This window comes from Nicotiana tomentosiformis, chromosome 3 (assembly GCF_000390325.3).
Source record: "Nicotiana tomentosiformis chromosome 3, ASM39032v3, whole genome shotgun sequence".
NCBI classification, from domain to species: domain Eukaryota; kingdom Viridiplantae; phylum Streptophyta; class Magnoliopsida; order Solanales; family Solanaceae; genus Nicotiana; species Nicotiana tomentosiformis.
In genome coordinates this window covers 102,186,507-102,199,886 of record NC_090814.1, presented here as the reverse complement: position 1 = coordinate 102,199,886, position 13,380 = coordinate 102,186,507, and the positions used below count along the sequence as shown (strand labels likewise).

The window sequence follows — 13,380 nt, the reverse complement described above, 5'->3', positions numbered from 1 at the left end:
TTTAGATAAGTCACTTGTGATCATTTATACTCCATAATATTAAATTATCATCGAATAATCCGACTAGATTACATGTTTTTGAGGTATAAATCGGGGATTTGAAAATAAGATTTGAAGATTTGGAGGTCGAGTTGAGGTCGGATTTTGGTAAAATTGGTATGGTTAGAATCGTAGCTGAATGGGATTTCGGATTTTGTAACTTTTGTCGGGTTCCGAGACATGGGCCACACGGGCAAATTTTGAGCTAAATTTCGGATTTTATTGGAAAAATTATATTTTCTTATGGAATTAATCCCAATAAATTTTATTCACTGAATCGAATTATTTGTGGCTAGATTCGAGGCGTTTGGAGGATAATTCACGAGGCAAAAGCATAGCGGTATAAAGAATTACACGGTTTGAGGTAAGTAACCGTTCTAAATTTGGTCCTGAGGGTATGAAACTCTGGATTATGTGTTATATGAGCGGTTTGAGGTGACATGTTATACGTTCTTTCTTTCTTTTTTATTTCCTTTCCCCAATTCCACTGTTACTTCATTTTGGTAATGAAAGTGTTAACATTCTGATAGTAATTTTACAGCTAAATTTACTGTTTTGATTTAGCTGTATGTGCCATTTACATTATCCCTACAAGGAAAGAAACCAAGCAAGTTTCCTCTTATCCTGTCTTCCATAGGAAAAGGAATCGATTCTGCTGGTGCTCTCCTGAAATGCTGGACCATGTTGTTTCTTGAATCTTGCCTCAAACTTAAGATCTTTTCGCTTTACTATAAGCACTCGTCATCAATAAATTCTGATTTCTGCCAAAGATCTCGGATGCATTTCATTCTCCTCTTCGGGTTTTACATTCTTTGTTATGCATTTACATACAACTCATTGTGCTTCTTCTAAAGGCATCAAATTAGTTTCCATGGGGTCAAAGAGATATGGAGAGAGGGGAAAGCTTTGTCGCGTTCCTTTCTTTTCCATTGTGTAAAAGATCAGTCATTATTAATATATTAAAGTAGCGACACTTGATACCTATTGGATTTAAAAGAAAAATTACCAGAGGATGAGCAGCAAAGTAAATACCAGAAATGAACGAGAAGAAGCCTTCTCAAAATAAACAAAAACAAAAAAAGATTATACGTGAAGATCTATTCATCATCTCGTAAGCGAAATAAATCTTATGAGAATGCTCTTAGGACAATTTGAGCTGAATGATAAATCTATCCAATGACGTTGCAACATTAGCCATTTTAATACACTCTTAATTATCCAGAATGAGGCATGTCCCTCTCATTCATACTGCTTCTTTCCAATTCCAAATTGTTAGAGTTTCAAATTTGATCTTCTTCCGAAATTACTAATCCCATTGTAATCTTAATACTTGAAGCTAACATATGATCATCATAAACAGGTGTCATAACAGGTATTTCTCCTTCATTCTGTCTTCAGTAGTAGATTACACATATGATCACCACCTTGTCACGACCCAAAATCCCACCACAGGTGTCGTGATGACACCTAGTCTCTAAGACTAGGTAAGCCGATTTCTATTACATTTTGAAGCCATTTTTTTTTTAAATTAAATAAGTAACCAAAACTAACAGCGGAATAAATATGAATATACAACCTCCCAAGACTGGTAGTACTAAGTCACGAACTCTAACTGAATACATGGAATGATCACGAGGACCGAATATACAATATTGTTTGGTTAAAATTTAACAGTACAATGAAATAAAAAGACTCCAAGGGACTGCGACGACAAAGCAGCTATACCTTGAATCCTTACGGTCCTGCTTTAACTCTGCTCAAGTCTGATATCTTCAATACCTGGTTCTGCACAAAAATATGCAGAAGTGTAGCATGAGTACACCACGGTCGGTACCCAGTAAGTATCAAGACTAACCATAATGGAGTAGAGACGAGGTACAGTCAAGACACTCACTAGTCTAATAACATGTGCAATATAATATACAAAATACTAGGAAACAGATAGCAATAAGGGCGGGATAAAACAACCGATGGTATGCGCATCAAGAGAACAAGAATACCATAAATATCCCTCAATAATTAATAAATACATGTACGCCTAATTAATTTAAGTTTTTCAAATAAATATCCGTCACATATAATTCTTCCAAATAACTCTCTTTCAAATGTAGTTTTCTCAAATAATTATTTTTCAAATATAATTCTTTCAAATACAATTCTTTCATATAATTCTTTTTGAATAAAAATCGTTCTAAATAAATATTTTTAATATAATTCTTTCAATTAAAAAGTCACCATGTGACACCTCATTTCATAATCATAAAAATACGGGCTCAATCCATTTTCATATTTCCACGGCACCTCGTGACCATAATTAAATCATCATATTTCCCCGGCACCTCGTGCCCTCATTTTATATCGCAACTGCATGGACAATTCACGTGCCAGTTATCATTATCATTTCATCACAGCACCTCGTGCCTACATTTTATATCACAACTGCACGGACAATTCACGTGCCAAATATCCTCATTATTTACTCACGGCACCTCGTGCCCACATTTTATTTTATAATCCGCCTGGCAATGGCCACAGGCTCCCAATTTCAACATAAATCAGATTGTTATCAATTTACCAACAACAAGACAAATTGCACAAGGTATAAAAATAAATACAAGCAAATCACATCACATGAAAATTATCAACACCACAACCCCACATCATCACATATCGTTCCTGACAATAGCCACCCTTATCGCTCCTATTGCCACCCTTATCACTCCTATAGCCACCTTTATCTCTCCGCCCAGACAATATCAATTGCCACCCTTATCGCTCCTATTGCCACCCTTATCGCTCCGCCCAGACAATATTCTAACAAACACAACCACAGTGAAATGCCACCCTTATACCCACATAATATCAACGGTGAAATGCCACCCTTATATTTTCAAAATAATAATTAACACAACACAATAATTTATACGGGAAATTATCACGGCAACATAATAAAATCAATTCATATCACAATTTGCCCAATGGCTACAACCAAAATTCCAAAGATACAACTAAGTCAATTAATTTCACAACAAATAGCCAAAGGCTTCACACAATGTGTACAACACCCAAAATTAATCAACAGAGATAGAAATTTCTCAACATAAAGCAAAGCCTTCATTAACTCCAAATTTTCAATACTTATATAAATACCTCTTCTTAAGCTCATTTAATTAATTATTTGCAGAGGAAAAAATCCAAAATGAAATTAAATTCCAATAATTATCAAACCAGCAAATTCACATAATGTCATAAATAATCAAATAACAATCACATCAAATTGTCATATAACAACAAAGTCAACAACAAGGATTTAGGCACGACAAATAATGATTAAATATATGCCGACAATTATCCAATTTACTAAACAGTATGTTCAAGACTTTAACTCAATAAATTTTGCACATATAACCCAAGTACGTACTCGTCACCTCGCGTACATGATTTTCAATTACACAAATTGCACATAAGACTCAATGCCTAAGGGAAATTCTCTCACTCGAGGTTAAGCAAGACACTTACCTCTTTGAAGTTATGCCGATATTTTAAAATTGCCTTCTTGCTTGAATTGACCTCCGAACAGCTCAAATCTATCCAAATTAATTGTATAACTTCATTAAAATTCATCGAAAATAATTCCGGATAATAATATGTCGACTTAAAAATTTATTCCAAAAAGTCAATAAAAGTCAACGCGGGATCCGCCTCTCGGAACCTGACAAAATTTTTATGAAATCCGAACACCTATTCCGATACGAGTTCAACCATACCAATTTTTTTGAATTCCAATAACAACTCGACTTCCAAATCTTAAATTTTCGTTTTTAAAAGATTTTATAAAAATCTTGATTTCTTCCATTTAAATCCGAACTAAATGATGAATATAATCATACATTCATGAAATATAATCATTTTAGGATATAGAACACTTCCCTAAGTCAAAGTATTGAAGAACTCCTCCAAAATCGCCCAAAAACCGAGGTCCAAAATCTCAAACGAAAAATGATGAAATGACCATTTTTGGTCCTTAACATTCTGCCCAGTTTTGCACCTGCGGACTAGTTTTCGCACCTGCGTGCTCGCTTCTGCGAAGGCCACTACCAACAAACACATCGCACATGCGGAATCCTTTCCGCTTCTACGTATTCGATGGTGTGATGCAACATCCGCATCTGCACAAACAGCCGCTTCTGCCCCTTCCTTTCCCACTTCTGCGCCTTCCTTTCCCGCTCCTGCGTTTCCGCAGGTGCGTGATTTTCTTCGCATCGGTGACCACTGCCATGCCCTTCCATCTTCGCTTCTACGATGGCTCCCTCGCTTCTGTGTGGTCGCACCTGCGCCCAAAATTCCGCAGGTGCGATTTCAACAACTGCTGCCATTTTCCAGCAGCTTCTTCCAAGTCTGAATTGTTACGTTAACCTTCCGAAATTCACCCGAGGCCCCCCGGGACCTCCACCAATTATACCAACATGTCCCAAAATACAATACGAACTTAGTCGAGGCTTCAAACCACATCAAACAATGCCAAAATTACGAATCGCGCATCGAATCGAATTATAAGTTTTCAAATCCTCCAACTTCTATAGTTTGCGCCGAAACATATCAAATCAACCCGGAATAACTTCGAATTTTACACACAAGTCAGAGTTGTTGTAAGGGAGCTATTCCCATTTCCGGAATCGAAATCCGACCTCGTTATCAAAAATTCACCCTTAGGTTGAACTTTTTCCAAAATCTTATATTTTCCAACTTTTGCCAAAATGTGTTGAATTGTCCTACGGACTTCCAAATCCAAATCCGAACATACGTCTAAGTCCGAAATCATCATACAAAGCCATTGTTATCATTGAAATTCTATTCCGGGGTCGTTTGCTCAAAAGTCAACTCTCTGGTTAACTCTTTCCATTTAAGCTTCTAAATAAGAATTGTTCTTTTAATTAAATTCTGAATCTTCTGAAAATCAAACTCGATCACACCTACGGGTTATAATACATATTACGAAACTTCTCGAGACCTTAAGCCACTGAACGAGGCGTTAATTCTTAAAACAACAAGTCGGGTCGTTACATTCTCCACCTCTTAAACAAACGTTCGTTCTCAAACGTTCTAAGAATTATTCTGAGGTTACCAAATTGATAATTTTACTTTTACACATAAACTCACAGTTGATTCCACGTTACCGCATTTGAGATAAGCCCGACAACATCATCTCATTTGAGATTATTTTTTTTATCCATATTTATAAACTTTTAGATCAATTTCTTACACTCCAACATTTCAAAAGGTCTGATTTTTTACAACAACACACGGTATTAGTCTCAAATGGCTATAGCAACTCGTGCCTACGCACACATAAATTTTATTGATAGTGTTGATGTACTTCAAAGAATTTCTGGGGTGTTATATTCTCCCCCTCTTAGGATCATTCGCCCTCAAACACATAACATAACTTATCTCTTCCTTTGCAAATCTCAATCCTCCAAATTTTACTAACTCCCAAATTTTTCAGAAATTTTGGCAGAGTCTCCCCTGTAATTGGGCATATCCACCTGCCAGAGTAACACCAAAATAACTCCTAACAACACATCTACAACCCAACAAAATACCACAAGGTATATATCAATAACACCAATCTCAGCATTACAAGCACTGCATTATCATAATGATATCAAGACATGAAGCACATCATATGTATGCTCATCACCACATCTCTGGTCTTAAAAGTTGTTCATAATTAATTCCAGCATTATCAATTAATCACATATTAACCACCACCTCATTTTGAATTTTCACAATACTGATAATAGAATGTGAGGCATGAAACCCTCATGATTGCTTACTCGGATTAATGAGCCACATTTAACGCCACCTGAGCACACATCTCATAGGTTAAAACTGAATATTTACAACACGAAAATGGCTGAATATGCACAGAAAATATACAAGAATTATCAAATAAACCTAACAGGCATGACTCCCTATTAATACTATTGTACAATTAAATTTCACAAAGAGAAAATTTTAAACTCATAAATATTTCACCACAAGGACCTCGTCCTTACATAATTTCCATCGCGGCTTGCAGCCCAGTTTAAATATTTCACATCATGTAAAAATGCGAGGATCTCGTTCTCAACTCCGAATCACAAGTATGTTGCACATTGTGTCAACTAAAATTTTCAATTTCCTTTCTTTCTTCTTTTTAATATATTTCATAAATAATTTTCACAACATATAATGAACCCTCCTACCGGTAGGGCATATAATTCATAAAAATTGGAATCAATTATTCTGAAATATATTAAACCCACTGTAATGAATAATAAAAATTACTTTTGGGCTTATAGCCCTCAATGGTGTACCAAATATAAATGACAGACACGGGCGCTCAAACCTTCAAATCTCCCAACATGGATAAACATATAAGTGGTTCACAAATTTGCAAAGCTCACCCATAAGTGGAGCATAATAGGAGGACTCACCTCAATATTCAGAACCGAATCAAATTAAGGAAAATATCCTTTTATAATAAAAATCAGGATCGTACCTGTAACGACACCATCTGGTGTATTGGCCCCAGCCAAATCATAGTGATTATATCAACGGGTCGGGCCTCCACCTCTTAGGTGCCCACTACCTGCCTGTCCTCCACCTCTAGCTGACTGTGCACGTGGAGTATCGACTAGAATAAAGCTTATAGCTGGAGTGTTCTGATGAAATCCACTCCTACCAAGTCTGGGACAATCTCTCATGATATGCCGAGTATCACCACACTCGTAACAACCCCTCTGAGGTCGCAGTTGCTCGTACTGAATCTGTGCCGGATAACTGGAATAACCACTGTAAGAATCTCGTGTCGATGGTGCACTATAAACTGGAGCACTCCGAGTAATCTGATGTGTGGACTGAGCTAACCGACTGCTTGAGCCTCCGCTATAATGGGTTCTAGCTGAAGAGTAAAACCCACTGAACCCTACAGATCTTCGAGACCTTTTGGCCTCCTTAGACTCTCTTTCCTCACCTAAAACGCCCTCAATCTTCCTTGCAATCTCCACTACTTGTTGAAATGGAGCATCAGTTTGCAATTCTCGAGCCATGCATATTTTTATATCATAATCGAGCCCCTCAATGAATCTGCGGACCCGTTCTCTGATTGTAGGAACTAAGATAGGTGCATGACGGGCTAACTCACTGAACCTGATAGTATATTTTGACATTGTCATAGTGCCCTGACGCAACCATTCAAACTCCGTGCGCCACGCATCTCGAAGAGTCTGGGGAACATACTCTTTCAAGAACATTTCCGAAAATTGAGTCCAAGTTAGTGGTGTTGCATCGGCTGGTCTACCTTCTTCAAAGATTTGCCACCACCGGCACGTTGCGCCTGATAGTTGAAATGTAGTAAAGGCAACTCTGCTCACGTCCACAATACCCATGGTGTGGAGAATACGGTGATAATTTTTCAAAAATTCTTGGGTATCCTTTGTTGCTGTGCCACTGAAAGTAGGTGGACTATACCTCTTAAACCTTTCAAGTCTCTTTTGTTCTTCTTCTGATGCCTCTGGCCTGACCTCAAGCCGAACCGAAATAACAGGTTGTACCGGTATTACACCCAGAACCTGACCAACGTGAACCTGCTGCTCTGGAGTTGTGATAGGAGCCTGAGCTACTCCCCCAATCTGCGGAATGTTTGGTGCAATAGAGATCAATCCCGCCTGAGTCAATGCACCAAACATACTCAGGAACTGTGCTAAAGTCTCCTGAAGTCCTGGGGTAACAACAGGTGCTTATGGTACCTGTCCCCCAACTGGAGCTGTTGGTGGCTCCTCAACTGTCGCTCTAGCGGGTACTCTAGTCGCAGCACGTGCCCTTCCTCGACCTCTACCTCGGCCCCGGCCTCTTACAGCCCTAGCATTATGTGCGGATGCCTGCTCAGCTAACCCACTAACACGTGTCCTCACCATCTGTGAGAGAATGGAGATACAAAGGTTCAAATTCCAAATTTAACAAATTCCGCACTATAGGAACAAAAGAAAAGGAAATTTTCTAACAGTTCTGTAGCCTCTCGAAGATAAGTACAGACGTCTCCGTACCGATCCGCAAGACTCTACTAGACTCGTTCATGACTCGTATAACCTATGAACCTAGAGCTCTGATACCAACTTGTCACGACCCAAAATCCCACCACAGGCGTAGTGATGGCACCTAGTGTATAAAACTAGGTAAGCCGATTTCTATTACATTTTGAAGCTATTTTTTTTAATTAAATAAATAACCAAAACTAACAGCGGAATAAATATGAATATACAACCTCCCAGGACTAGTAGTACTGAGTTACGAACTCTAACTGAATACATGGAATGATCACGAGGACCAAATATACAATACTGTTTGGTTAAAATTTAACAGTACAATGAAATGAAAAGACTCCAAGGGACTGCGACGACAAAGCAGCTCTACCTTGAATCCTTACGGTCCCGCTTTAACTCTGCTCAAGTCTGATATCTCCAAGACCTGGCTTTGCACAAAAATGTGCAGAAGTATATTATGAGTACACCACGGTCGGTACCCAGTAAGTATCAAGACTAACCTCAATGGAGTAGAGACGAAGTACAGTCAAGACACTCACTAGTCTAATAACCTGTGCAATATAATATACAAAATACTAGAAAACAGATAGCAATAAGGGCGGGATAAAGCAACCAGTGGTATGCACAGCAAGACAACAAGAATACCATAAATATCCCTCAACAATTAATAAATACATGTACGCCTAATTAATTTAGATTTTTTAAATAAATATTTTTCAAATATAATTCTTTCAATAAAATTTTTCAAATATAATTTTCTCAAATAAATATCTTTCAAATACAATTCTTTCATATAATTCTTTTTGAATAAAAATCGTTCCAAATAACTATTTTTAATATAATTCTTTCAATTAAAAAGTCACCATATGACACCTCATTTCATTCATAAAAATACGGGTCTCAACCCATTTTCATATTTCTATGGCACCTCGTGCCCATAATTAAATCATCATATTTTTCCGGCACCTCGTTCCCTCATTTCATATCGCAACAGCACGGACAATTCACGTGCCAATTATCATTATCATTTCATCACAGCACCTCGTGCCCACATTTTATATCACAACTGCACGGACAATTCACGTGCCAAATATCCTTATTATTTACTCACGGCACCTCGTGCCCACATTTTATTTTATAATTCGCCTCGCAATGGCCACAGGATCCCAATTTCAACATAAATTAGATTGTTATCAATTTACCAACAACAAGACAAGTTGCACAAGGAATAAAAATAAATACAAGCAAATCACAATATCACATGAAAATTATCAACACCACAACCCCACATCATCACATATCATCCCTGACAATAACCACCCTTATTGCTCTTATTGCCACCTTTATCACTCCTATAGCCACTCTTATCGCTCCGCCCAGACAATATCAATAGCCACTCTTATCGCTCCTATTGCCACCCTTATCGCTCCGCCCGGACAATATTCCAACAAACACAACCACAGTAAAATGCCACCCGTATACCCACATAATATCAACGGTGAAATGCCACCCTTATATCTTCAAAATAATAATTAATACAACATAGTAATTTATACGAAAAATTATCACGGCAACATAATAAAATCAATTCATATCACAATTTGCCAATTGGCTACAACCAAAATTCCAAAGATGCAACTAAGTCCATTAATTTCATAACAAATAGCCAAAGGCTCCACACAATGTGTACAACACCCAAAAATAATCAACAGAGATAGAAATTACTCAACATAAAGCAAAGTCTTCATTAACTCCAAATTTTCAATACTTATATAAATGCCTCTTCTTAAGCTCATTTAATTAATTATTTGCAGAGGAAAAAATTCAAAATAAAATTAAATTCCAATAACTATCAAACCAGCAAATTCACAGAATTTCATTAATAATCAAATAACAATCACATCAAATTATCATATAATAATAGAGTCAACAACAAGGATTTAGGTACGACAAATAGATGATTAAATATATGCCGACAATTATCCAATTTACTACACAATATGTTCAAAACTTTAACTCAATAAAATTTACACATATAACCCAAGTACGTACTCGTCACCTCGCGTACATAGTTTTTAATTACACAAATTGCACATAAGACTCAATGCCTAAGGAAAATTCCCCCACTCGAGGTTAAACAAAACACTTACCTCTTGCTTGAATTGACCTCCGGATAGCTCAAATCTATCCAAATTAATTGTATAACTTCATTAAAATTTATCGGAAATAATTCCGGATAATAATACGTCGACTTAAAAATTTATTCCAAAAAGTGAACAAAAGTCAACGCAGGACCCGCCTCTCAGAACCTGACAAAATTTTTATGAAATCCGAACACTCATTCCAATATGAGTTCAACCATACCAATTTTACTGAATTCCAATAACAACTCGACTTCCAAATCTTAAATTTTCGTTTTTGGAAAATTTTGTAAAAATCTTGATTTCTTCCATTTAAATCCGAAGTAAATGATGAATATAATCATAGATTCATGAAATATAATCATTTTAGGATATAGAACACTTCCCCAAGTCAAAGTCTTGAAGAACTCCTCCAAAATCGCCCAAACATCGAGCTCCAAAATCTTAATCGAAAAATGGCGAAATGACCATTTTTGGTCCTTAACATTCTGCCCAGTTTCGCACATGCAGACTAGTTTTCGCACCTGCGTGCTCTCTTTTGCGAGCAAAATCTCGCTTCTGCGAAGTCCACTGCCAACAAAGACATCGCACATGCGAAATCCTTTCCGCTTCTGCGCATTCGCAGGTGCGATGCAACATCCACATCTGCACAAACAGCTGCTTATGTGCCTTCATTTCCCGCTTCTGCGCTTCCGCAGGTGTGGGATTTTCTTCGCACCGGCGACCACTGCCATGCCCTTCCATCTTCGCTTCTGCGATGGCTCCCTCGCTTTTGTGTGGTCGCACCTTCCCTCAAAATTCCGCAGGTGCGATTCTAACAGCTACTGCCATTTTCCAGCAGCTTCTTCCAAGTCTGAATTGCTTCGTTAATCTTCCGAAATCCACCCGAGGCCCCCCGGAACCTCAACCAATTATACAAATATGTTCCAAAATACAATATGAACTTAGTCGAGGCTTCAAAACACATCAAACAATGCCGAAATTACGAATCGCGCATCGAATCGAATTATAAGTTTTCAAATCCTCCAACTTCTATAGTTTGCGTCGAAACGTATCAAATCAATCCGAAATGACTTTAAATTTTGCACACAAGTCATAATTGACGTAAGGGAGCTATTCCCATTTCCGGAATCGAAATCCGACCTCGTTATCAAAAATTCATCCATCGGTCGGACTTTTTCCAAAATTTTATATTTTCTAACTTTCGCCAAAATGTGTTGAATTGTCCTACGGACTTCCAAATCCAAATCTGAACATATGCCTAAGTCCGAAATCATTATACAAAGCTATTGTCATCATCAAAATTCCATTCCGGGGTTGTTTGCTCAAAAGTCAACTCTCTGGTCAACTCTTTCCATTTAAGTTTCTAAATAAAAATTGTTCTTTTAATTAAATTTCGAATCTTCCGAAAATCAAACTCGACCACACCCACGGGTTATAATACATATTACGAAGCTTCTCAAGACCTTAAGCTACTGAACGGGGCATTAATTCTTAAAACGACAAGTCTGTCGTTACACACCTCTACTTGCCAATTAGACAAGAATGTAAGCAAAGGATAAGAAACAAATCATCAGAATTTCACCAATTACATAGACTAGATAGGAACTTTGACATACTACTACAACAACGTCAGAGCAGAATAAGCTTCCCGACGTACAAACTAGATATTAAGATTGGCTATAGAACATCATGATTCCTTGCTTCTAGTACATTACACTTAAGTAGTGCCAAGTAGTGAAATTGAAACAATGCATGCAATCTTAGACACAAGGAAGGGTCCCAAAGTGTTGAAAGGCTTGACCCCATTTATACTTGTACTCTAAGGGATCCTGCTTGACAGAAGCAATGTTTGAGACATTACATACCTCCTCAAAGGTCCTGTCAACGATATCGTAGGAATAAATTCTGCCTTGAGCTGATACTATAAGCATAGTCTTCCCTTCTCCATTTGCCTCGACCAAACAAAGTATATCAACCTTAATACTATCAGCATTACCTCCAATTCCCCTACCAAGATAACCAATATCAATGCGATACTTCAACGATCACCCGGAATAATCTATCTGCAACTCCATTACATCCACCAGTGAAGCTGCTCCACCATCACATTCCTGAATAACATGGAGGCGCCCGCCCCAATCGCCAAAATAACAAATCTTTCTCCCATTTTCAGGAACACTAGTACTAGGCATTGTCCTAAACCTCTCATTCTCGACATGAAATGCTAGAAAAGGCTTGTTTTCGCCCACCCAATGAAGACAACCTTGCGAAAACACGCCCCTTTTCAACAAGTAATCATATTTATCATTAAACCCCTTTCCTGTATCCTTCCATGTACCACTTTCTGAAGCATAAATCAAGATATGATACACGTAATCCCCAAAAGGGTCATTGTCATTTTCCGAATTATTAGCATATATGCAAATAATTCTGTAAAAATCGGTTCTTGACGGATCAAATGCTAAATTTATAGCTTTAATAGTAGAGAGGCTAAATTTTTTAGGCAGTGAAAGAGAAGCATAAGAGCATGTACAGGGGTTTTAAACATAAAGGTTACATTCAGGAGGAGCCAACAACAGTCCAAAACACAACAACCCATTACAAGAATGAAGGTGATGAAAACCTGAAAATGCTAAAGGGTAAAGAAGGGATGGTTCTAGAATAACAATTTTTGTCGTTGGAATTATTGGGGAAGTATACGAGGTGGTCCATAAGATGTTTGAAGGAGAATGTACGGAACAACAAGAGACCAGTGGCGGCGGAAGTGGAGGCGTGGCGGCGGCAGTGACGCAGCGGAAATGAGGAGCGGAGATGAGAGAGTGCCAGTGTTTGGAAACGCAGCAGCATTGGAGAAGATATTGTGTGGGTAATCGGAGGAGAATTTCACTTAGAATGTCTTCCTTGTCGGCAATCACTTCGCCACCCGCGGAAGCGGTGAGATCGCCGGCAACCGGTGAAGCAGCCTTGAGTATTGCCATTCAAATTTGGGATGATACGCACAATTTTTGCGAAGGAAATGTGAAAGTTTTTAGTTAAAATCTCTCTTGCGTTTTAACTCAATGACGCACTTACCCAAAATAATAAAATTATTTACCCTTATCTATTCATTT

The 13,380-nt window shown here is 37.8% G+C and overlaps 1 long non-coding RNA gene across 1 annotated transcript; it reads right to left on the bottom strand.

Moving 5' to 3' along the window:
* Positions 1-1,222: 1,222 nt before the first annotated feature.
* On the bottom strand, positions 1,223-13,310 carry LOC104086908 (uncharacterized). Its single transcript, XR_684192.4, has 3 exons — positions 11,790-13,310; positions 1,347-1,463; positions 1,223-1,277 (listed from the first exon to the last, which is right to left on the bottom strand). It is a non-coding gene; the product is annotated as an uncharacterized lncRNA (long non-coding RNA).
* Positions 13,311-13,380: the final 70 nt, after the last annotated feature.